Source organism: Aulonocara sp. 'chitande type north' Nkhata Bay, linkage group LG11 (genome assembly GCF_057382095.1).
Source record: "Aulonocara sp. 'chitande type north' Nkhata Bay isolate Kocher_YH1m ecotype deep benthic linkage group LG11, A_spYH_male_GT1.1, whole genome shotgun sequence".
NCBI classification, from domain to species: Eukaryota; Metazoa; Chordata; class Actinopteri; order Cichliformes; family Cichlidae; genus Aulonocara; species Aulonocara sp. 'chitande type north' Nkhata Bay.
In genome coordinates, this window is record NC_141354.1 from 22790151 (window position 1) to 22812700 (window position 22550).

Consider the following 22550-nt stretch of genomic DNA (forward strand, 5'->3'; position numbering starts at 1 on the left):
AATAAGACGATGTCAGAGGAATTGGTGCACAAATTATCATCACTCACAGATCAGTGCTGTCGCTCTCTATACACAGTTCGTGCGATTGCAAAGTGAAAGCAAAAAAACAAGCGCAAATTCAAACGCGATTTCAATATGTCACATATTGACAGTGGCTCACCGATGCCAATGACATAATTACCCAGCTACATTTCTGAAAGAATGCAAAAGCATTGACATATATTTTTCCTTCCTACAATAGCCCGACGGGCAGGGCAGAGATAGATTTTGGTAGCCCGACTGAAAAAAATCGCTAGCTCCAGGACGTCGGGCTAGCGATATTGCAAGCCCTGTATCTGATTGAGGAATCACTCATCTTTGGAAAAGAGAGTTTATTACAGAGAAATGTCTCTTTCCAAAATAAAAGCTATACTATCCGCTTCTTCTGGGCTATATTCTCAGCAGCATAAGGAGAATCATGTGCTAACAGCTGTCTAAATGACTTGGCTAAAGTTAGTAGCATGCTTGTTGTTTGGTCTTTGCACTAGGATGATGTCTGCGTAAATGTGCAGTCATATTCGTTGTGTTCCCACTAGTGCTTTCAGGTTAATCTCGTTGAAATGACCTTAACGCCACAACACGGCAAATCTCCGTTAACGAGCTACCGCCGATCGCCCCGTGTGTGGGGCTAGACGGCCAACACGTTAACGAGCTAACTGCGCTAACACACTAGTTCCCACCCATGTAATTGAGCATTGCATGGCACATCCAACATACTGTTTTACTTTAGTCCATGACTCGCTTACCTTCAGGGTCATACGTCACATGAAAACCAAAATAATTCCAAACGCCAGATCTGAATGAGGGTGGGGGAGGTCCATGTGTCTTGCTAGCTTGCCCTGCGCTCTTCCTTCTGACTATGCTGTCTGTGTTGAGTGCTCAGTGGATCTGCGCTCGACAGTGCAGCCTAGGCGGAGTAGTCGAACGCAGATTCACTGAGCGCTCAACACAGACAGCATCGTCGGAAGGAAAGTTGATAAAATAAATTACAAATGTTGTATTGTTCGATACATATGCGTACCGAACCGAAAGCACTGTATCGAACGGTTCAATATCGATACGAATATCGTTGCACCCCTAATAATTAGATACACTAATTATGCACTTAGGTAACATGATGTTACCCACTGGTTAGCGAGGTCCCATCCCCTTACATCAGGGGTGGGCAACTCCAGGCCTCGAGGGCCGGTGTCCCTGCAGGTTTTAGATGTGTCCTTGAACCAACACAGCTGATTTAAATGGCTAAATTACCTCCCTAACATGTCCTGAAGTTCTCCAGAGGCCTGGTAAAGAACTAATCATGTGATTCAGGTGTGTTGACCCAAGGTGAGATCTAAAACCTGCAGGACACCGGCCCTCGAGCCCTGGAATTGCCCACCTCTGACTTACATGGTAGACCTGCAGTTTTATAAGGAGCACTTCTTAGATTCAAACTGATGCTCCTCCACATAGACTGCTATACTGTTGTGTGTTGTTTATATAATTTTGATTTGTAGTGTTTACTGAGGTCTTCGATGAAGAGAGCCGATAGACATTTTCAATAGACGTCTACTGACTAGTTTAACTTTTTAGACTTGAAAGCTGTGTCCATCTTTAACATACAGTCTATTACTCTAGTATGTTTATCGATTTTCTGATGCTTGCTTCTTCTTTAACAACCCCCACCCCCCTCCCAACCACCAGACACCACCTAAAATTATTTACCAGTTCAGTTATAGTTCAGACATCTTCATTCATTTTTTTTAACATATAAAATAGAAATAACATTTTCCTTGTAATGCCTAGAAAGTGTACTATGTGACTAGTCTAATTTTATTGCAGCAGTGTGCTCACCATGCCCTATGGTGCATTAAGCAGATCTGTCTACCATCTGGAAGCCAACCCGCTAAACTTTTCATAGGAAGTTCCGTCCTCCACGCTGTAGGCTCCTGCACAGCAGTCAACAGCCATTTGGTTGTGCTGAATAACACAGATTTTGAGATTTTAATTGGCCAGCATCCTTGTGGTGAAGGGAGACAGTACTGCAAATACAGCGGAAATCGACTCCAAGAACAAGCACAGCTTCATGGGGGCAATGCCTTATCTGCTGTCAGGAAATGTCAGTGCTGCTGTAAGACCTTTACTAAAAGACACTCTAATGGACTCATGTTTTTAAAAACTTAACACACAAATAGATGAAATCATCATCTGTTTCTTTCTTTCTGCTTCAGACTGACAGGTAAACCAAGACGTTGCAACAATCTTATATGTTGTGCAATTGTATGGACATTATAAATCAATAGTCTGTCAGTGTAGGTTCTCAGTCATCCAGGTCATGATATATAAATGGCTTATACATTTGACTTTTGCTGCCTTTGATTTCCAGCATAGCAGAGTTCAGCTTCACCCCCACCTTGGTATAATGTCTACTGGCATAAGAATGAGGAGCTCCCCTCCAGGCATGGCAGCACGTGCAAGGTCAACCACAATGTGTGTGTAACATGATCTGTTCATGGAGTCTGCCACTGAAGTCAACCAAACAAAGGAATATCTAATTCCCTCATGCTATAGAGATGCAAAGGCCTTATAAATCAAAAATGTTGGATGTTCTGGATTATGTTGAACGACAACAGCCAGTCATATTAAGTTAAATAAGAGGGGCTGGTCAAGTGAATGCACATTTTGATATTGGTCATGCTTATTAGGGCCCGAGCACCGAGAGTGCGAAGGCCCTATTGTATCTGCTCCGTTTCTTATTATTATTATTATTATTATTATTATTATTAGGGCCCGAGCACTGAGAGTGCGAAGGCCCTATTGTATCTGCTCCGTTTCTTATTATTATTATTATTATTATTAGGGCCCGAGCACTGACAGTGCGAAGGCCCTATTGTAATTGCTCTGTTTATTATTATTATTATTATTATTATTATTATTATTATTAGGGCCCGAGCACTGATAGTGCGAAGGCCCTATTGTAATTGCTCTGTTTATTATTATTATTATTATTATTATTATTTCGGCAAATGAATTGGCCGTTTGAGGGCCTAAACATGCTCGAAAACTCATGAAATTTTGCACACGCGTCAGGTCTGGTGAAAATTTACGTATTTTAATGTTCTCAGACATGGCCAGGGAAAATTAGCTCAGTAGCGCCACCTAGAAAAATGAAAAACGCGAGCCCCCGGTATGGGTATGGCCTACAAGTTTGAAAGTCGGTACACCTATATAACGTTCAGAGTCGAACAAAAAAGTCTATTATGGCAATGTCCTAAACCCAACAGGAAGTCCGCCATTTTGGATTGAATGTGACATTTTGGGTCTGATTTTACCGTTTCCATGCCTCGAACTTTAACGAACTCCTCCTTGGGGTTTGATTTCATAACCTTCATATTTGGTCAGTGCCAACTACACCCTTATGCCATGTTAAATTGCGGAGCTTTTGAGTTTTCACAATACTATGAGGCCGTGGCGCCACGGCGAATTTCGATGACTCGCCATGAAAATCTTATTGCCTCTCATTCTGTCATAGACTTTCTGACCTTGACCAAAGTGAACACATATTATAAGGCTCCACCCCTGAACATATTACAACTGCCATATTTTACATCAGGGACAGCGCCACCTAGTGGGAACAGGAAATGTCATGTTTTACATTTTGGGGTACAGTATTGTGATGGGTTACATCTGCAGCCTCAAATTTCTCCAGGAAAGCCTTAAGGAGTTGGTCTTGGGTTACAGTGAAAACTGTGACTTTTCGCAAAAGGGTGTGACCCCAGCGGCATGGCGAACTTTGATGTCACGCCATGAAGAAACAAATTAGTATAACTCAATGAAATCCAGTCTGATCAGTACCAGACTTTACAGGCATGATGTCAGACGCGCCCTGAACAGATTGATGTGCCCATTGTCAGAAATACGGACAGCGCCACCTAGTGGCAACAGGAAATGTCATGGCTTTAATTTTGTTGTACTGATTTTCACAGGTTCATCTTGGCCACCTCAAAAGCGGTGAATATCACCATCAGTCCCTCGTGATGCTTCAGTGCAAAAATTGTGACTTTAAACTGAACGGCGCACCCTGGTGGCAACGCGGTCCACCATGAAAGATGAAGTGGCTTTTGAGGGGCTTGGAAAGTTTATAGAGGCTTTAAATTTAGCACACACCTCCAAATGAATCAAGGCTTTGTTGTCATGTGACCATTTTCCTTGAATAGCGCAAAATGGCTCCACGGCGCCCCCTACAAAATTCCAAAATATCAGCCCCTGCTCTGTGTTTTATCTATGAGTCTGAAACTTGGTAAGCTTATAGGAGATATCAAGATCTACAAAAAAGTCTCTTGGAGCAATATCCCAAATCCAACAGGAAGTCAGTCATTTTAAAATTAATGTGTAATTTTGGCGACATTTTCTCCTCTTTTCAGGCCTCATACTTTCACGAACTCCTCCAAGGGATTTCATCAGATTGAACTATTCTTCAGTGTGTCGAATCCAAAGACCTTTGTGTTGTTAAATTGCGAAGCTTTTTACGTCCAGGGAAACGGGGTGGTTATGGCGGCACGTGGAGTCTCAATCACTCGCCAAAACGCAGTAATCTGCTGTCACTCAAAAAAACAATGTCCAATCTCTCCCAAAGGTCGCAGGCATGATGAAACTCGAGCTCGGAAATGTTTGTTATGCCATTTGTACATAATGGTTTGAGCGCCACCTAGTGGAACGACTAACTAATCATGAATGAATGAGTTGAAATGTTAGCTGGTGGTTAAATGCATGAATTCCATCAATGTGACATCAGATCAGAGGTGCTGGTTTTAGGTGTTGGGCGTAGCTCGACGCGATGGGGTGCGAGGGCCCTCAAAACGCTGCTTGCAGCTTTAATTATTAGGGCCCGAGCACTGATAGTGCGAAGGCCCTATTGTAATTGCTCTGTTTATTATTATTATTATTATTATTATTATTTCGGCAAATGAATTGGCCGTTTGAGGGCCTAAACATGCTCGAAAACTCATGAAATTTTGCACACGCGTCAGGTCTGGTGAAAATTTACGTATTTTAATGTTCTCAGACATGGCCAGGGAAAATTAGCTCAGTAGCGCCACCTAGAAAAATGAAAAACGCGAGCCCCCGGTATGGGTATGGCCTACAAGTTTGAAAGTCGGTACACCTATATAACGTTCAGAGTCGAACAAAAAAGTCTATTATGGCAATGTCCTAAACCCAACAGGAAGTCCGCCATTTTGGATTGAATGTGACATTTTGGGTCTGATTTTACCGTTTCCATGCCTCGAACTTTAACGAACTCCTCCTTGGGGTTTGATTTCATAACCTTCATATTTGGTCAGTGCCAACTACACCCTTATGCCATGTTAAATTGCGGAGCTTTTGAGTTTTCACAATACTATGAGGCCGTGGCGCCACGGCGAATTTCGATGACTCGCCATGAAAATCTTATTGCCTCTCATTCTGTCATAGACTTTCTGACCTTGACCAAAGTGAACACATATTATAAGGCTCCACCCCTGAACATATTACAACTGCCATATTTTACATCAGGGACAGCGCCACCTAGTGGGAACAGGAAATGTCATGTTTTACATTTTGGGGTACAGTATTGTGATGGGTTACATCTGCAGCCTCAAATTTCTCCAGGAAAGCCTTAAGGAGTTGGTCTTGGGTTACAGTGAAAACTGTGACTTTTCGCAAAAGGGTGTGACCCCAGCGGCATGGCGAACTTTGATGTCACGCCATGAAGAAACAAATTAGTATAACTCAATGAAATCCAGTCTGATCAGTACCAGACTTTACAGGCATGATGTCAGACGCGCCCTGAACAGATTGATGTGCCCATTGTCAGAAATACGGACAGCGCCACCTAGTGGCAACAGGAAATGTCATGGCTTTAATTTTGTTGTACTGATTTTCACAGGTTCATCTTGGCCACCTCAAAAGCGGTGAATATCACCATCAGTCCCTCGTGATGCTTCAGTGCAAAAATTGTGACTTTAAACTGAACGGCGCACCCTGGTGGCAACGCGGTCCACCATGAAAGATGAAGTGGCTTTTGAGGGGCTTGGAAAGTTTATAGAGGCTTTAAATTTAGCACACACCTCCAAATGAATCAAGGCTTTGTTGTCATGTGACCATTTTCCTTGAATAGCGCAAAATGGCTCCACGGCGCCCCCTACAAAATTCCAAAATATCAGCCCCTGCTCTGTGTTTTATCTATGAGTCTGAAACTTGGTAAGCTTATAGGAGATATCAAGATCTACAAAAAAGTCTCTTGGAGCAATATCCCAAATCCAACAGGAAGTCAGTCATTTTAAAATTAATGTGTAATTTTGGCGACATTTTCTCCTCTTTTCAGGCCTCATACTTTCACGAACTCCTCCAAGGGATTTCATCAGATTGAACTATTCTTCAGTGTGTCGAATCCAAAGACCTTTGTGTTGTTAAATTGCGAAGCTTTTTACGTCCAGGGAAACGGGGTGGTTATGGCGGCACGTGGAGTCTCAATCACTCGCCAAAACGCAGTAATCTGCTGTCACTCAAAAAAACAATGTCCAATCTCTCCCAAAGGTCGCAGGCATGATGAAACTCGAGCTCGGAAATGTTTGTTATGCCATTTGTACATAATGGTTTGAGCGCCACCTAGTGGAACGACTAACTAATCATGAATGAATGAGTTGAAATGTTAGCTGGTGGTTAAATGCATGAATTCCATCAATGTGACATCAGATCAGAGGTGCTGGTTTTAGGTGTTGGGCGTAGCTCGACGCGATGGGGTGCGAGGGCCCTCAAAACGCTGCTTGCAGCTTTAATTATTATTATTATTATTCCGGCAAATGAATTGGCCGTTTGAGGGCCTAAACATGCTCGAAAACTCATGAAATTTTGCACACGCGTCAGGTCTGGTGAAAATTTACGTATTTTAATGTTCTCAGACATGGCCAGGGAAAATTAGCTCAGTAGCGCCACCTAGAAAAATGAAAAACGCGAGCCCCCGGTATGGGTATGACCTACATGTTTGAAAGTCGGTACACCTATATAACGCTCAGAGTCGAACAAAAAAGTCTATTATGGCAATGTCCTAAACCCAACAGGAAGTCCGCCATTTTGGATTGAAGGTGACATTTTGGGTCTGATTTTACCGTTTCCATGCCTTGTACTTTAACGAACTCCTCCTTGGGATTTGGTCCTATAAACTTCAAATTTGGACAGTGTCAACTACACCCTTGTGCCATGTTAAATTGCGGAGCTTTTGAGTTTTCACAATACTATGAGGCCGTGGCGCCATGGCGAATTTCGATGACTCGCCATGAAAATCTTATTGCCTCTCATTCTGTCATACATGTTCCGATCTGGACCAAAGAGCAAACATATGATAAGGCTCCACCCCTGAACATATTTCAACTGCCATATTTGACATCAAGGACAGCGCCACCTAGTGGGAACAGGAAATGTCATGTTTTACACTTTGGGGTACAGTATAGTGATGGGTGACATCTGCAGCCTCAAATTTCTCCAGGAAAGCCTTAAGGAGTTGGTCTTGGGTTACAGTGAAAACTGTGATTTTTCGCAAAAGGGTGTGACCCCAGCAGCATGGCGAACTTTGATGTCACGCCATGAAGAAACAAATTAGTATAACTCAATGAAATCCAGTCTGATCAGTACCAGACTTTACAGGCATGATGTCAGACCCGCCCTGAACAGATTGATGTGCCCATTGTCGGAAATACGGACAGCGCCACCTAGTGGCCACAGGAAATGTCATGGCTTTAATTTTGTTGTACTGATTTTCACAGGTTCATCGTGGCCACCTCAAAAGCGGTGAATATCACCATCAGTCCCTCGTGATGCTTCAGTGCAAAAATTGTGACTTTACACTGAACGGCGCACCCTGGTGGCAACGCGGTTCAACATGAAAGATGAAGTGGCTTTTGAGGGGCTTGGAAAGTTTATAGAGGCTTGAAATTTGGCACACACCCCCAAATGGATGAAGGCTTTGTTGTCATGTGATCATTTTCATTGAATAGCGCGAAATTGCTCCACAGCGCCCCCTACAAAGTTTCAAAATATCAGCCCCTGCTCTGTGTTTTATCTATGAGTCTGAAACTTGGTAAGCTCATGGAAGATATTAAGATGTACAAAAAAGTCTCTTGGAGCAATATCCCAAATCCAACAGGAAGTCAGCCATTTTAAAATTCATGTGTAATTTTGGCGACATTTTCCCCTCTTTTCAGGCTTCATACTTTGACGAACTCCTCCAAGGGATTTCATCAGATTGGACCGATCTGAAGTTTGTGGAATCTAAAGACCTTTGTGATGTTAAATTGCGAAGCTTTTTACGTTCAGGGAAACGGGGTGGTCATGGCGGCACTTAGAGTTTCAATCACTCGCCAAAAAGCAGTAATCTGCTGTCACTCAAAAACACAATATCCAATCTCTCCCAAACGTCGCAGGTGTGATGAGACTCGAGCTCGGAAATGTTTGTTATGCCATTTGTCAGTAATAGTTAGAGCGCCACCTAGTGGGACGACTATAAACATGGTTCAATGAGATGAAATGTTAGCTGGTGGTTAAATGCATGAATTCCATCAATGTGACATCACATTGGACGTGCTGGTTTTAGGTGTTGGGCGTGGCTCGACACGCCAGGGTGCGAGGGCCCTCATAACGCTGCTTGCAGCTTTAATTAGGGCCCGAGCACTGATAGTGCGAAGGCCCTATTGTAATTGCTCTGTTTATTATTATTATTATTATTATTATTATTATTATTATTATTATTATTATTATTATTCCGGCAAATGAATTGGCCGTTTGAGGGCCTAAACATGCTCGAAAACTCATGAAATTTTGCACACGCGTCAGGTCTGGTGAAAATTTACGTATTTTAATGTTGTCAGACATGGCCAGGGAAAATTAGCTCAGTAGCGCCACCTAGAAAATTGAAAAACGCGAGCCCCCGGTATGGGTATGACCTACACGTTTGAAAGTCGGTACACCTATATAACGTTCAGAGTCGAACAAAAAAGTCTATTATGGCAATGTCCTAAACCCAACAGGAAGTCCGCCATTTTGGATTGAAGGTGACATTTTGGGTCTGATTTTACCGTTTCCATGCCTTGTACTTTAACGAACTCCTCCTTGGGATTTGGTCCTATAAACTTCAAATTTGGACAGTGTCAACTACACCCTTGTGCCATGTTAAATTGCGGAGCTTTTGAGTTTTCACAATACTATGAGGCCGTGGCGCCATGGCGAATTTCGATGACTCGCCATGAAAATCTTATTGCCTCTCATTCTGTCATACATGTTCCGATCTGGACCAAAGAGCACACATATGATAAGGCTCCACCCCTGAACATATTTCAACTGCCATATTTGACATCAAGGACAGCGCCACCTAGTGGGAACAGGAAATGTCATGTTTTACACTTTGGGGTACAGTATAGTGATGGGTGACATCTGCAGCCTCAAATTTCTCCAGGAAAGCCTTAAGGAGTTGGTCTTGGGTTACAGTGAAAACTGTGACTTTTCGCGAAAGGGTGTGACCCCAGCAGCATGGCGAACTTTGATGTCACGCCATGAAGAAACAAATTAGTATAACTCAATGAAATCCAGTCTGATCAGTACCAGACTTTACAGGCATGATGTCAGACCCGCCCTGAACAGATTGATGTGCCCATTGTCGGAAATACGGACAGCGCCACCTAGTGGCAACAGGAAATGTCATGGCTTTAATTTTGTTGTACTGATTTTCACAGGTTCATCGTGGCCACCTCAAAAGCGGTGAATATCACCATCAGTCCCTCGTGATGCTTCAGTGCAAAAATTGTGACTTTAAACTGAACGGCGCACCCTGGTGGCAACGCTGTTCAACATGAAAGATGAAGTGGCTTTTGAGGGTCTTGGCAAGTCTATAGAGGCTTGAAATTTGGCACACACCTCCAAATGGATGAAGGCTTTGTTGGCATGTGATCATTTTCATTGAATAGCGCGAAATTGCTCCACAGCGCCCCCTACAAAATTTCAAAACCACAGCCCCTGCTCTGTGTTCTATGTATGATTCTGAAACCTGGTAAGCTTATAGGAGATATCAAGATGTACAAAAAAGTCTCTTGGTGCAATATCCCAAATCCAACAGGAAGTCAGCCATTTTAAAATTAATGTGTAATTTTGGCAACATTTTCCCCTCTTTCCAGGCACCGTTCTTTGACGAACTCCTCCAAGGGATTTCATCATATTGAACCAATCTCCAGTGTGTGGAATCTAAAGACCTTTGTGATGTTAAATTGCGAAGCTTTTTACGTTCAGTGAAACGGGGTGGTTATGGTGGCACTTAGAGTTTGAATCACTCGCCAAAAAGCAGTAATCTGCTGTCACTCAAAAACACAATGTCCAATCTCTCCCAAACGTCTCAGGTGTGATGAGACTCGAGCTCGGAAGTGTTTGTTATGCCATTTGTACATAATGGTTAGAGCGCCACCTAGTGGAACGACTAACTAATCATGAATGAATGAGTTGAAATGTTAGCTGGTGGTTAAATGCATGAATTCCATCAATGTGACATCAGATCGGAGGTGCTGGTTTTAGGTGTTGGGCGTGGCTCGACGCGCCGGGGGTGCGAGGGCCCTCGTAACGCTGCTTGCAGCTTTAATTATTATTATTATTATTATTAGGGCCCGAGCACCGAGAGTGCGAAGGCCCTATTGTATCTGCTCCGTTTCTTATTATTATTATTATTATTATTATTATTATTATTATTATTAGGGCCCGAGCACTGACAGTGCGAAGGCCCTATTGTATCTGCTCCGTTTCTTATTATTATTAGGGCCCGAGCACTGAGAGTGCGAAGGCCCTATTGTATCTGCTCCGTTTCTTATTATTATTATTATTATTCAGGCGAAACAAGGGCCTTTTTGAGGGCCTAAACATGCTCAAAAACTCATGAAATTTTGCACACATGCCAGGTTTGGTGAAAAATTTTGTATTTTAATGGTTTTACATATGAGCACTGGGAAATGGCTCTACAGCGCCACCTATGCCTTGTTAAATGCAGCCCTACGACCACATCGTTTGAGCTACATGTATGAAATTTGGCACACATGTGTATCATGCCAAGACGAACAAAAAAGTCTGTGGGCCCATTGACGCAAACCCAACAGGAAGTCCGCCATTTGGAAGAGAAGGTGACATTTTGGCTCTAATTTTGCCATTTCCATGCCTCGAACTTTAACGAACTCCTCCTTGGGATTTGGTCCTATAAGCTTCAAATTTGGACATTGTCAACTACACCCTTGTGCCATGTTAAATTGCGGAGCTTTTGAGTTTTCACAATAGTATGAGGCCGTGGCGCCATGGCAAATTTTGATGACTCGCCATGAAAATCTTATTGCCTCTCATTCTGTCATACATGTTCCGATCTGGACCAAAGAGCACACATATGATAAGGCTCCACCCCTGAACATATTTCAACTGCCATATTTGACATCAAGGACAGCGCCACCTAGTGGGAACAGGAAATGGCATGTTTTACACTTTGGGGTACAGTATTGTGATGGGTGACATCTGCAGCCTCAAATTTCTCCAGGAAAGCCTTAAGGAGTTGGTCTTGGGTTACAGTGAAAACTGTGACTTTTCACGAAAGGGTGTGACCCCAGCAGCATGGCGAACTTTGATGTCACGCCATGAAGAAACAAATTAGTATAACTCAATGAAATCCAGTCTGATCAGTACCAGACTTTACAGGCATGATGTCAGACCCGCCCTGAACAGATTGATATGCCCATTGTCGGAAATACGGACAGCGCCACCTAGTGGCAACAGGAAATGTCATGGCTTTAATTTTGTTGTACTGATTTTCACAGGTTCATCGTGGCCACCTCAAAAGCGGTGAATATCAACATCAGTCCCTCGTGATGCTTCAGTGCAAAAATTGTGACTTTAAAGTGAACGGCGCACTCTGGTGGTAACGCGGTTCACCATGAAAGATGAAGTGGCTTTTGAGGGGCTTGGAAAGTTTATAGAGGCTTGGAATTTGGCACACACCTCCAAATGGATGAAGGCTTTGTTGTCATGTGATCATTTTCATTGAATAGCGCGAAATTGCTCCACAGCGCCCCCTACAAAATTTCAAAACAACAGCCCCTGCTCTGTGTTTCATCTATGAGTCTGAAACCTGGTAAGCTTATGGAAAATATCAAGATGTACAAAAAAGTCTCTTGGAGCAATATCCCAAATCCAACAGGAAGTCAGCCATTTTAAAATTAATGTGTAATTTTGGCAACATTTTCCCCTCTTTTCAGGCTTCATACTTTGACGAACTCCTCCAAGGGATTTCATCATATTGAACCATTCTCCAGTGTGTGGAATCTAAAGACCTTTGTGATGTTAAATTGCGAAGCTTTTTACGTTCAGGGAAACGGGGTGGTCATGGCGGCACGTAGAGTTTCAATCACTCGCCAAAAAGCAGTAATCTGCTGTCACTCAAAAACACAATGTCCAATCTCTCCCAAAGCTCATAGGCGTGATGAGACTCGAGCTCGGAAATGTTTGTTATGCCATTTTTACATAATGGTTAGAGCCCCACCTAGTGGAACGACTAACTAATCATGAATGAATGAGTTGAAATGTTAGCTGGTGGTTAAATGCATGAATTCCATCAATGTGACATCAGATCGGACGTGCTGGTTTTAGGTGTTGGGCGTGGCTCGACGCGCCGGGGGTGCGAGGGCCCTCATAACGCTGCTTGCAGCTTTAATTATTATTATTATTATTCAGGCGAAACAAGGGCCTTTTTGAGGGCCTAAACATGCTCAAAAACTCATGAAATTTTGCACACATGCCAGGTCTGGTGAAAAATTTTGTATTTTAATGGTTTTACATATGAGCACTGGGAAATGGCTCTAGAGCGCCACCTATGCCTTGTTAAATGCAGCCCTACGACCACATCGTTTGAGCTACATGTATGAAATTTGGCACACATGTGTATCATGCCAAGACGAACAAAAAAGTCAGTGGGCCCATTGACGCAAACCCAACAGGAAGTCCGCCATTTGGAAGAGAAGGTGACATTTTGGCTCTAATTTTGCCATTTCCATGCCTCGAACTTTTGCGAACTCCTCCTTGGGGTTTGATTTCATAACCTTCATATTTGGTCAGTGTCAACTACACCCTTGTGCCATGTTAAATTGCGGAGCTTTTGAGTTTTCACAATACGGTGAGGCCGTGGCGCCATGGCGAATTTCGATGACTCGCCATGAAAATCTTATTGCCTCTCATTTTGTCATACATGTTCTGACCTTGACCAAAGTGAACACATATGATAAGGCTCCACCCCTGAACATATTTCAACTGCCATATTTGACACCAGGGACAGCGCCACCTAGTGGGAACAGGAAATGTCATGTTTTACACTTTGGGGTACAGTATTGTGATGGGTGACATCTGCAGCCTCAAATTTCTCCAGGAAAGCCTTAAGGAGTTGGTCTTGGGTTACAGTGAAAACTGTGACTTTTCACGAAAGGGTGTGACCCCAGCAGCATGGCGAACTTTGATGTCACGCCATGAAGAAACAAATTAGTATAACTCAATGAAATCCAGTCTGATCAGTACCAGACTTTACAGGCATGATGTCAGACCCGCCCTGAACAAATTGATATGCCCATTGTCGGAAATACGGACAGCGCCACCTAGTGGCAACAGGAAATGTCATGGCTTTAACTTTGTTGTACTGATTTTCACAGGTTGATCGTGGCCACCTCAAAAGCGGTGAATATCACCATCAGTCCCTCGTGATGCTTCAGTGCAAAAATTGTGACTTTAAACTGAACGGCGCACCCTGGTGGCAACGCAGTTCATCATGAAAGATGAAGTGGCTTTTGAGGGGCTTGGAAAGTTTATAGAGGCTTGAAATTTGGCACACACCTCCAAATGGATGAAAGCATTGTTGTTATGTAACCATTTTCCTTGAATAGCGCAAAATGGCTCCACAGCGCCCCCTACAATATTTCAAAACATCAGCCCCTGCTCTGTGTTTCATCTATGAGTCTGACACTTGGTAAGCTTGTGTAAGATATCAAGATGTACAAAAAAGTCTCTTGGAGCAATATCCCAAATCCAACAGGAAGTCAGCCATTTTAAAATTAATGTGTAATTTTGATGACATTTTCCCCTCTTTTCAGGCTTCATACTTTGACGAACTCCTCCAAGGGATTTCATCATATTGAAGCATTCTTCAGTGTGTAGAATCTAAAGACCTTTGTGATGTTAAATTGCGAAGCTTTTTCCGTTCAGGGAAACGGGGTGGTCATGGCGGCACGTAGAGTTTCAATCACTCGCAAAAAGCAGTAATCTGCTGTCACTAAAAAACACAATGTCCAATCTCTCCCAAAGGTCGCAGGTGTGATGAGACTCGAGCTTGGAAATGTTTGTTATGCTATTTGTCAATAATGGTTAGAGCGCCACCTAGTGGCATGACTATAATCCTGGTTGAATAAGATGAAATGTTAGCTGGTGATTAAAAGCATGAAATCCATCAATGTGACATCACATCGGACGTGCCGGTTTGAGGTGTTGGCAGTGGCTCGACGTGCCGGGGGTGCGAGGGCCCTCATAACGCTGCTTGCAGCTTTAATTATTATTATTATTATTATTCACCCCAAACAAGGGCCTTTTTGAGGGCCTAAACATGCTCAAAAACTCATGAAATTTTGCACACATGCCAGGTCTGGTGAAAAATTTTGTATTTTAATGGTTTTACATATGAGCACTGGGAAATGGCTCTAGAGCGCCACCTATGCCTTGTTAAATGCAGCCCTACGACCACATGGTTTGAGCTACATGTATGAAATTTGGCACACATGTGTATCATGCCAAGATGAACAAAAAAGTCTCTGGGCCCATTGACGCAAACCCAACAGGAAGTCCGCCATTTGGAAGAGAAGGTGACATTTTGGCTCTAATTTTGCCATTTCCACGCCTTGTATTTTAACGAACTCCTCCTTGGGATTTGGTCCTATAAACTTCAAATTTGGACAGTGTCAACTACACACCTGGGCCATGTTAAATTGCGGAGCTTTTGAGTTTTCACAATACGGTGACGCCGTGGCGCCATGGCGAATTTCGATGACTCGCCATGAAAATCGTATTGCCTCTCATTTTGTCATACATTTTCTGACCTTGACCAAAGTGAACACATATGATAAGGCTCCACCCCTGAACATATTTCAACTGCCATATTTGACATGAAGGACAGCGCCACCTAGTGGAAACAGGAAATGTCATGTTTTACACTTTGGGGTACAGTATAGTGATGGGTGACATCTGCAGCCTCAAATTTCTCCAGGAAAGCCTTAAGGAGTTGGTCTTGGGTTACAGTGAAAACTGTGACTTTTCGCGAAAGGGTGTGACCCCAGCAGCATGGCGAACTTTGATGTCACGCCATGAAGAAACAAATTAGTATAACTCAATGAAATCCAGTCTGATCAGTACCAGACTTTACAGGCATGATGTCAGACCCGCCCTGAACAGATTGATGTGCCCATTGTCGGAAATACGGACAGCGCCACCTAGTGGCAACAGGAAATGTCATGGCTTTAATTTTGTTGTACTGATTTTCACAGGTTCATCGTGGCCAACTCAAAAGCGGTGAATATCACCATCAGTCCTTCATGATGCTGCAGTGCGAAAATTGTGACTTTAAACTGAACGGCGCACCCTGGTGGCAACGCTGTTCACCATGAAAGATGAAGTGGCTTTTGAGGGGCTTGGAAAGTTTAAAAAGTCTTGAAATTTGGCGCACACCTCCAATGTGTTTAAGGCTTTGTTGTTATGTGATCATTTTCATTGAATAGCGCAAAATGGCTCCACAGCGCCCCCTACAAAATTTCAAAACATCAGCCCCAGCTCTGTGTTTTATGTATGAGTCTGAAACCTGGTAAGCTTATAGGAGATATCAAGATGTACAAAAAAGTCTCTTGGAGCAATATCCCAAATCCAACAGGAAGTCAGCCATTTTAAAATTAATGTGTAATTTTGGTGACATTTTCCCCTCTTTTCAGGCTTCATACTTTGACGAACTCCTCCAAGGGATTTCATCAGATTGGACCGATCTGAAGTTTGTGGAATCTAAAGACCTTTGTGATGTTAAATTGCGAAGCTTTTTACATTCAGGGAAACGGGGTGGTCATGGCGGCACTTAGAGTTTCAATCACTCGCCAAAAAGCAGTAATCTGCTGTCACTCAAAAACACAATATCCAATCTCTCCCAAACGTCGCAGGTGTGATGAGACTCGAGCTCGGAAATGTTTGTTATGCCATTTGTCAGTAATAGTTAGAGCGCCACCTAGTGGGACGACTATAATCATGGTTCAATGAGTTGAAATGTTAGCTGGTGGTTAAATGCATGAATTCCATCAATGTGACATCACATCGGACGTGCTGGTTTTAGGTGTTGGGCGTGGCTCGACACGCCAGGGTGCGAGGGCCCTCATAACGCTGCTTGCAGCTTTAATTAGGGCCCGAGCACCGAGAGTGCGAAGGCCCTATTGTATCTGCTCCGTTTCTTATTATTATTATTAGGGCCCGAGCACCGAGAGTGCGAAGGCCCTATTGTATCTGCTCCGTTTCTTATTATTATTATTATTATTAGGGCCCGAGCACCGAGAGTGCGAAGGCCCTATTGTATCTGCTCCGTTTCTTATTATTATTATTAGGGCCCGAGCACTGAGAGTGCGAAGGCCCTATTGTATCTGCTCCGTTTCTTATTATTATTATTATTATTATTATTATTATTATTATTATTATTATTATTATTATTCACCCCAAACAAGGGCCTTTTTGAGGGCCTAAACATGCTCAAAAACTCATGAAATTTTGCACACATGCCAGGTCTGGTGAAAAATTTTGTATTTTAATGGTTTTACATATGAGCACTGGGAAATGGCTCTACAGCGCCACCTATGCCTTGTTAAATGCAGCCCTACGACCACATCGTTTGAGCTACATGTATGAAATTTGGCACACATGTGTATCATGCCAAGACGAACAAAAAAGTCAGTGGGCCCATTGACGCAAACCCAACAGGAAGTCCGCCATTTGGAAGTGAAGCTGACATTTTGGCTCTAATTTTGCCATTTCCATGCCTCGAACTTTAACGAACTCCTCCTTGGGATTTGGTCGTATAAGCTTCATATTTGGTCAGTGTCAACTACACACCTGGGCCATGTTAAATTGCGGAGCTTTTGAGTTTTCACAATACTATGAGGCCGTGGCGCCATGGCGAATTTCGATGACTCGCCATGAAAATCTTATTGCCTCTCATTTTGTCATACAATTTCTGACCTTGACCAAAGTGAACACATATGATAAGGCTCCAGCCCTGAACATATTTCAACTGCCATATTTGACATCAAGGACAGCGCCACCTAGTGGGAACAGGAAATGTCATGTTTTACACTTTGGGGTACAGTATAGTGATGGGTGACATCTGCAGCCTCAAATTTCTCCAGGAAAGCCTTAAGGAGTGGGTCTTGGGTTACAGTGAAAACTGTGAGTTTTCGCGAAAGGGTGTGACCCCAGCAGCATGGCGAACTTTGATGTCACGCCATGAAGAAACAAATTAGTATAACTCAATGAAATCCAGTCTGATCAGTACCAGACTTTACAGGCATGATGTCAGACGCGCCCTGAACAGATTGATGTGCCCATTGTCAGGAATATGAAGAGCGCCACCTAGTGGGAACAGGAAATGTCATGTCTTACACTTTGTTGTACTGATTTTCACAGGTTCATTGTGGCCACCTCAAAAGCGGTGAATATCACCATCAGTCCTTCATGATGCTTTAGTGCAAAAATTGTGAGTTTAAACTGAACGGCGCACCCTGGTGGCAACGCTGTTCACCATGAAAAATGAAGTGGCTTTTGAGGGGCTTGGAAAGTTTAAAAAGTCTTGAAATTTGGCGCACACCTCCAATGTGCATAAGGCTTTGTTGTTATGTGATCATTTTCATTGAATAGCGCAAAATGGCTCCACAGCGCCCCCTACGAAATTTCAAAACATCAGCCCCAGCTCTGTGTTTTATGTATGAGTCTTAAACCTGGTAAGCTTATAGGAGATATCAAGATGTACAAAAAAGTCTCTTGGAGCAATATCCCAAATCCAACAGGAAGTCAGCCATTTTAAAATTCATGTGTAATTTTGATGACATTTTCCCCCCTTTTCAGGCCTCATACTTTGACGAACTCCTCCAAGGGATTTCATCAGATTGGACCGATCTGCAGTTTGTGGAATCTAAAGACCTTTGTGATGTTAAATTGCGAAGCTTTTTACGTCCAGGGAAACGGGGTGGTTATGGCGGCACTTAGAGTTTGAATCACTCGCCAAAAAGCAGTAATCTGCTGTCACTCAAAAACACAATGTCCAATCTCTCCCAAACGTCTCAGGTGTGATGAGACTCGAGCTTGGAAGTGTTTGTTATGCCATTTGTACATAATGGTTAGAGCGCCACCTAGTGGAACGACTAACTAATCATGAATGAATGAGTTGAAATGTTAGCTGGTGGTTAAATGCATGAATTCCATCAATGTGACATCAGATCGGACGTGCTGGTTTTAGGTGTTGGGCGTGGCTCGACGCGCCGGGGGTGCGAGGGCCCTCATAACGCTGCTTGCAGCTTTAATTAGGGCCCGAGCACCGAGAGTGCGAAGGCCCTATTGTATCTGCTCCGTTTCTTATTATTATTATTATTATTATTATTATTATTATTATTCAGGCGAAACAAGGGCCTTTTTGAGGGCCTAAACATGCTCAAAAACTCATGAAATTTTGCACACATGCCAGGTCTGGTGAAAAATTTTGTATTTTAATGGTTTTACATATGAGCACTGGGAAATGGCTCTACAGCGCCACCTATGCCTTGTTAAATGCAGCCCTACGACCACATCGTTTGAGCTACATGTATGAAATTTGGCACACATGTGTATCATGCCAAGACGAACAAAAAAGTCTGTGGGCCCATTGACGCAAACCCAACAGGAAGTCCGCCATTTGGAAGAGAAGGTGACATTTTGGCTCTAATTTTGCCATTTCCATGCCTCGAACTTTGGCGAACTCCTCCTTGGGGTTTCATTTCATAACCTTCATATTTGGTCAGTGTCAACTACACCCTTGTGCCATGTTAAATTGCGGAGCTTTTGAGTTTTCACAATACTATGAGGCCGTGGCGCCATGGCGAATTTCGATGACTCGCCATGAAAATCTTATTGCCTCTCATTCTGTCATAGATTTTCTGACCTTGACCAAAGTGAACACATATGATAAGGCTCCACCCCTGAACATATTTCAACTGCCATATTTTACATCAGGGACAGCGCCACCTAGTGGGAACAGGAAATGTCATGTTTTACACTTTGGGGTACAGTATTGTGATGGGTGACATCTGCAGCCTCAAATTTCTCCAGGAAAGCCTTAAGGAGTTGGTCTTGGGGTACAGTGAAAACTGTGACTTTTCGCAAAAGGGTGTGACCCCAGCGGCATGGCGAACTTTGATGTCACGCCATGAAGAAACAAATTAGTATAACTCAATAAAATCCAGTCTGATCAGTACCAGACTTTACAGGCATGATGTCAGACCCACCCTGAACAGATTGATGTGCCCATTTTCGGGAATACGTACAGCGCCACCTAGTGGCAACAGGAAATGTCATGGCTTTAATTTTGTTGTACTGATTTTCACAGGTTCATCGTGGCCACCTCAAAAGCGGTGAATATCAACATCAGTCCCTCGTGATGCTTCAGTGCAAAAATTGTGACTTTAAACTGAACGGCGCACCCTGGTGGCAACGCCGTCCACCATGAAAGATGAAGTGGCTTTTGAGGGGCTTGGAAAGTATATAGAGGCTTTAAATTTAGCACACCCCTCCAAATGGATGAAGGCTTTGTTGTCATGTGATCATTTTCATTGAATAGCGCGAAATGGCTCCACAGCGCCCCCTACAAAATTTCAAAACCACAGCCCCAGCTCTGTGTTTTATGTATGAGTCTGAAACCTGGTAAGCTTATAGGAGATATCAAGATGTACAAAAAAGTCTCTTGGAGCAATATCCCAAATCTAACAGGAAGTCAGCCATTTTAAAATGAATGTGCAATTTTGGCAACATTTTCCCCTCTTTCCAGGCACCGTTCTTTGACGAACTCCTCCAAGGGATTTCATCAGATTGAACCAATCTCCAGTGTGTGGAATCTAAAGACCTTTGTGATGTTAAATTGCGAAGCTTTTTACGTTCAGGGAAACGGGGTTGTCATGGCGGCACGTGGAGTTTCAATCACTCGCCAAAAAGCAGTAATCTGCTGTCACTCAAAATCAAAATGTCCAAACTCTCCCAAAGGTCTCCCAAAAGTTGCAGGCGTGATGAGACTCGAGCTCGGAAATGTTTGTTATGCCATTTGTCAGTAATGGTTAGAGCGCCACCTAGTGGGACGACTATAATCATGATTGAATGAGATGAAATGTTAGCTGGTGGTTAAATGCATGAATTCCATCAATGTGACATCAGATCCGAGGTGCTGGTTTTAGGTGTTGGGCGTGGCTCGACGCGATGGGGTGCGAGGGCCCTCATAACGCTGCTTGCAGCTTTAATTATTATTATTATTATTATTCAGGCGAAACAAGGGCCTTTTTGAGGGCCTAAACATGCTCAAAAACTCATGAAATTTTGCACACATGCCAGGTCTGGTGAAAAATTTTGTATTTTAATGGTTTTACATATGAGCACTGGGAAATGGCTCTACAGCGCCACCTATGCCTTGTTAAATGCAGCCCTACGACCACATCGTTTGAGCTACATGTATGAAATTTGGCACACATGTGTATCATGCCAAGACGAACAAAAAAGTCTATGGGCCCATTGACGCAAACCCAACAGGAAGTCCGCCATTTGGAAGAGAAGGTGACATTTTGGCTCTAATTTTGCCATTTCCATGCCTCGAACTTTTGCGAACTCCTCCTTGGGGTTTCATTTCATAACCTTCAAATTTGGACAGTGTCAATTACACCCTTGTGCCATGTTAAATTGCGGAGCTTTTGAGTTTTCACAATACTATGAGGCCGTGGCGCCATGGCGAATTTCGATGACTCGCCATGAAAATCTTATTGCCTCTCATTTTGTCATACATTTTCTGACCTTGACCAAAGTGAACACATATGATAAGGCTCCACCCCTGAACATATTTCAACTGCCATATTTGACATCAAGGACAGCGCCACCTAGTGGGAACAGGAAATGTCATGTTTTACACTTTGGGGTACAGTATAGTGATGGGTGACATCTGCAGCCTCAAATTTCTCCAGGAAAGCCTTAAGGAGTTGGTCTTGGGTTACAGTGAAAACTGTGAGTTTTCGCAAAAGGGTGTGACCCCAGCGGCATGGCGAACTTTGATGTCACGCCATGAAGAAACAAATTAGTATAACTCAATGAAATCCAGTCTGATCAGTACCAGACTTTACAGGCATGATGTCAGACCCGCCCTGAACAGATTGATGTGCCCATTGTCGGAAATACGGACAGCGCCACCTAGTGGCAACAGGAAATGTCATGGCTTTAATTTTGTTGTACTGATTTTCACAGGTTCATCGTGGCCACCTCAAAAGCGGTGAATATCACCATCAGTCCCTCGTGATGCTTCAGTGCAAAAATTGTGACTTTAAACTGAACGGCGCACCCTGGTGGCAACGCTGTTAAACATGAAAGATGAAGTGGCTTTTGAGGGTCTTGGCAAGTTTATAGAGGCTTGAAATTTGGCACACACCTCCAAATGGATGAAGGCTTTGTTGGCATGTGATCATTTTCATTGAATAGAGAGAAATTGCTCCACAGCGCCCCCTACAAAATTTCAAAACCACAGCCCCTGCTCTGTGTTCTATGTATGATTCTGAAACCTGGTAAGCTTATAGGAGATATCAAGATGTACAAAAAAGTCTCTTGGTGCAATATCCCAAATCCAACAGGAAGTCAGCCATTTTAATATTAATGTGTAATTTTGGCAACATTTTCCCCTCTTTCCAGGCACCGTTCTTTGACGAACTCCTCCAAGGGATTTCATCATATTGAACCAATCTCCAGTGTGTGGAATCTAAAGACCTTTGTGATGTTAAATTGCGAAGCTTTTTACGTTCAGTGAAACGGGGTGGTTATGGTGGCACTTAGAGTTTGAATCACTCGCCAAAAAGCAGTAATCTGCTGTCACTCAAAAACACAATGTCCAATCTCTCCCAAACGTCTCAGGTGTGATGAGACTCGAGCTTGGAAGTGTTTGTTATGCCATTTGTACATAATGGTTAGAGCGCCACCTAGTGGAACGACTAACTAATCATGAATGAATGAGTTGAAATGTTAGCTGGTGGTTAAATGCATGAATTCCATCAATGTGACATCAGATCGGACGTGCTGGTTTCAGGTGTTGGGCATGGCTCGACACGCCGGGGGTGCGAGGGCCCTCATAACGCTGCTTGCAGCTTTAATTATTATTATTA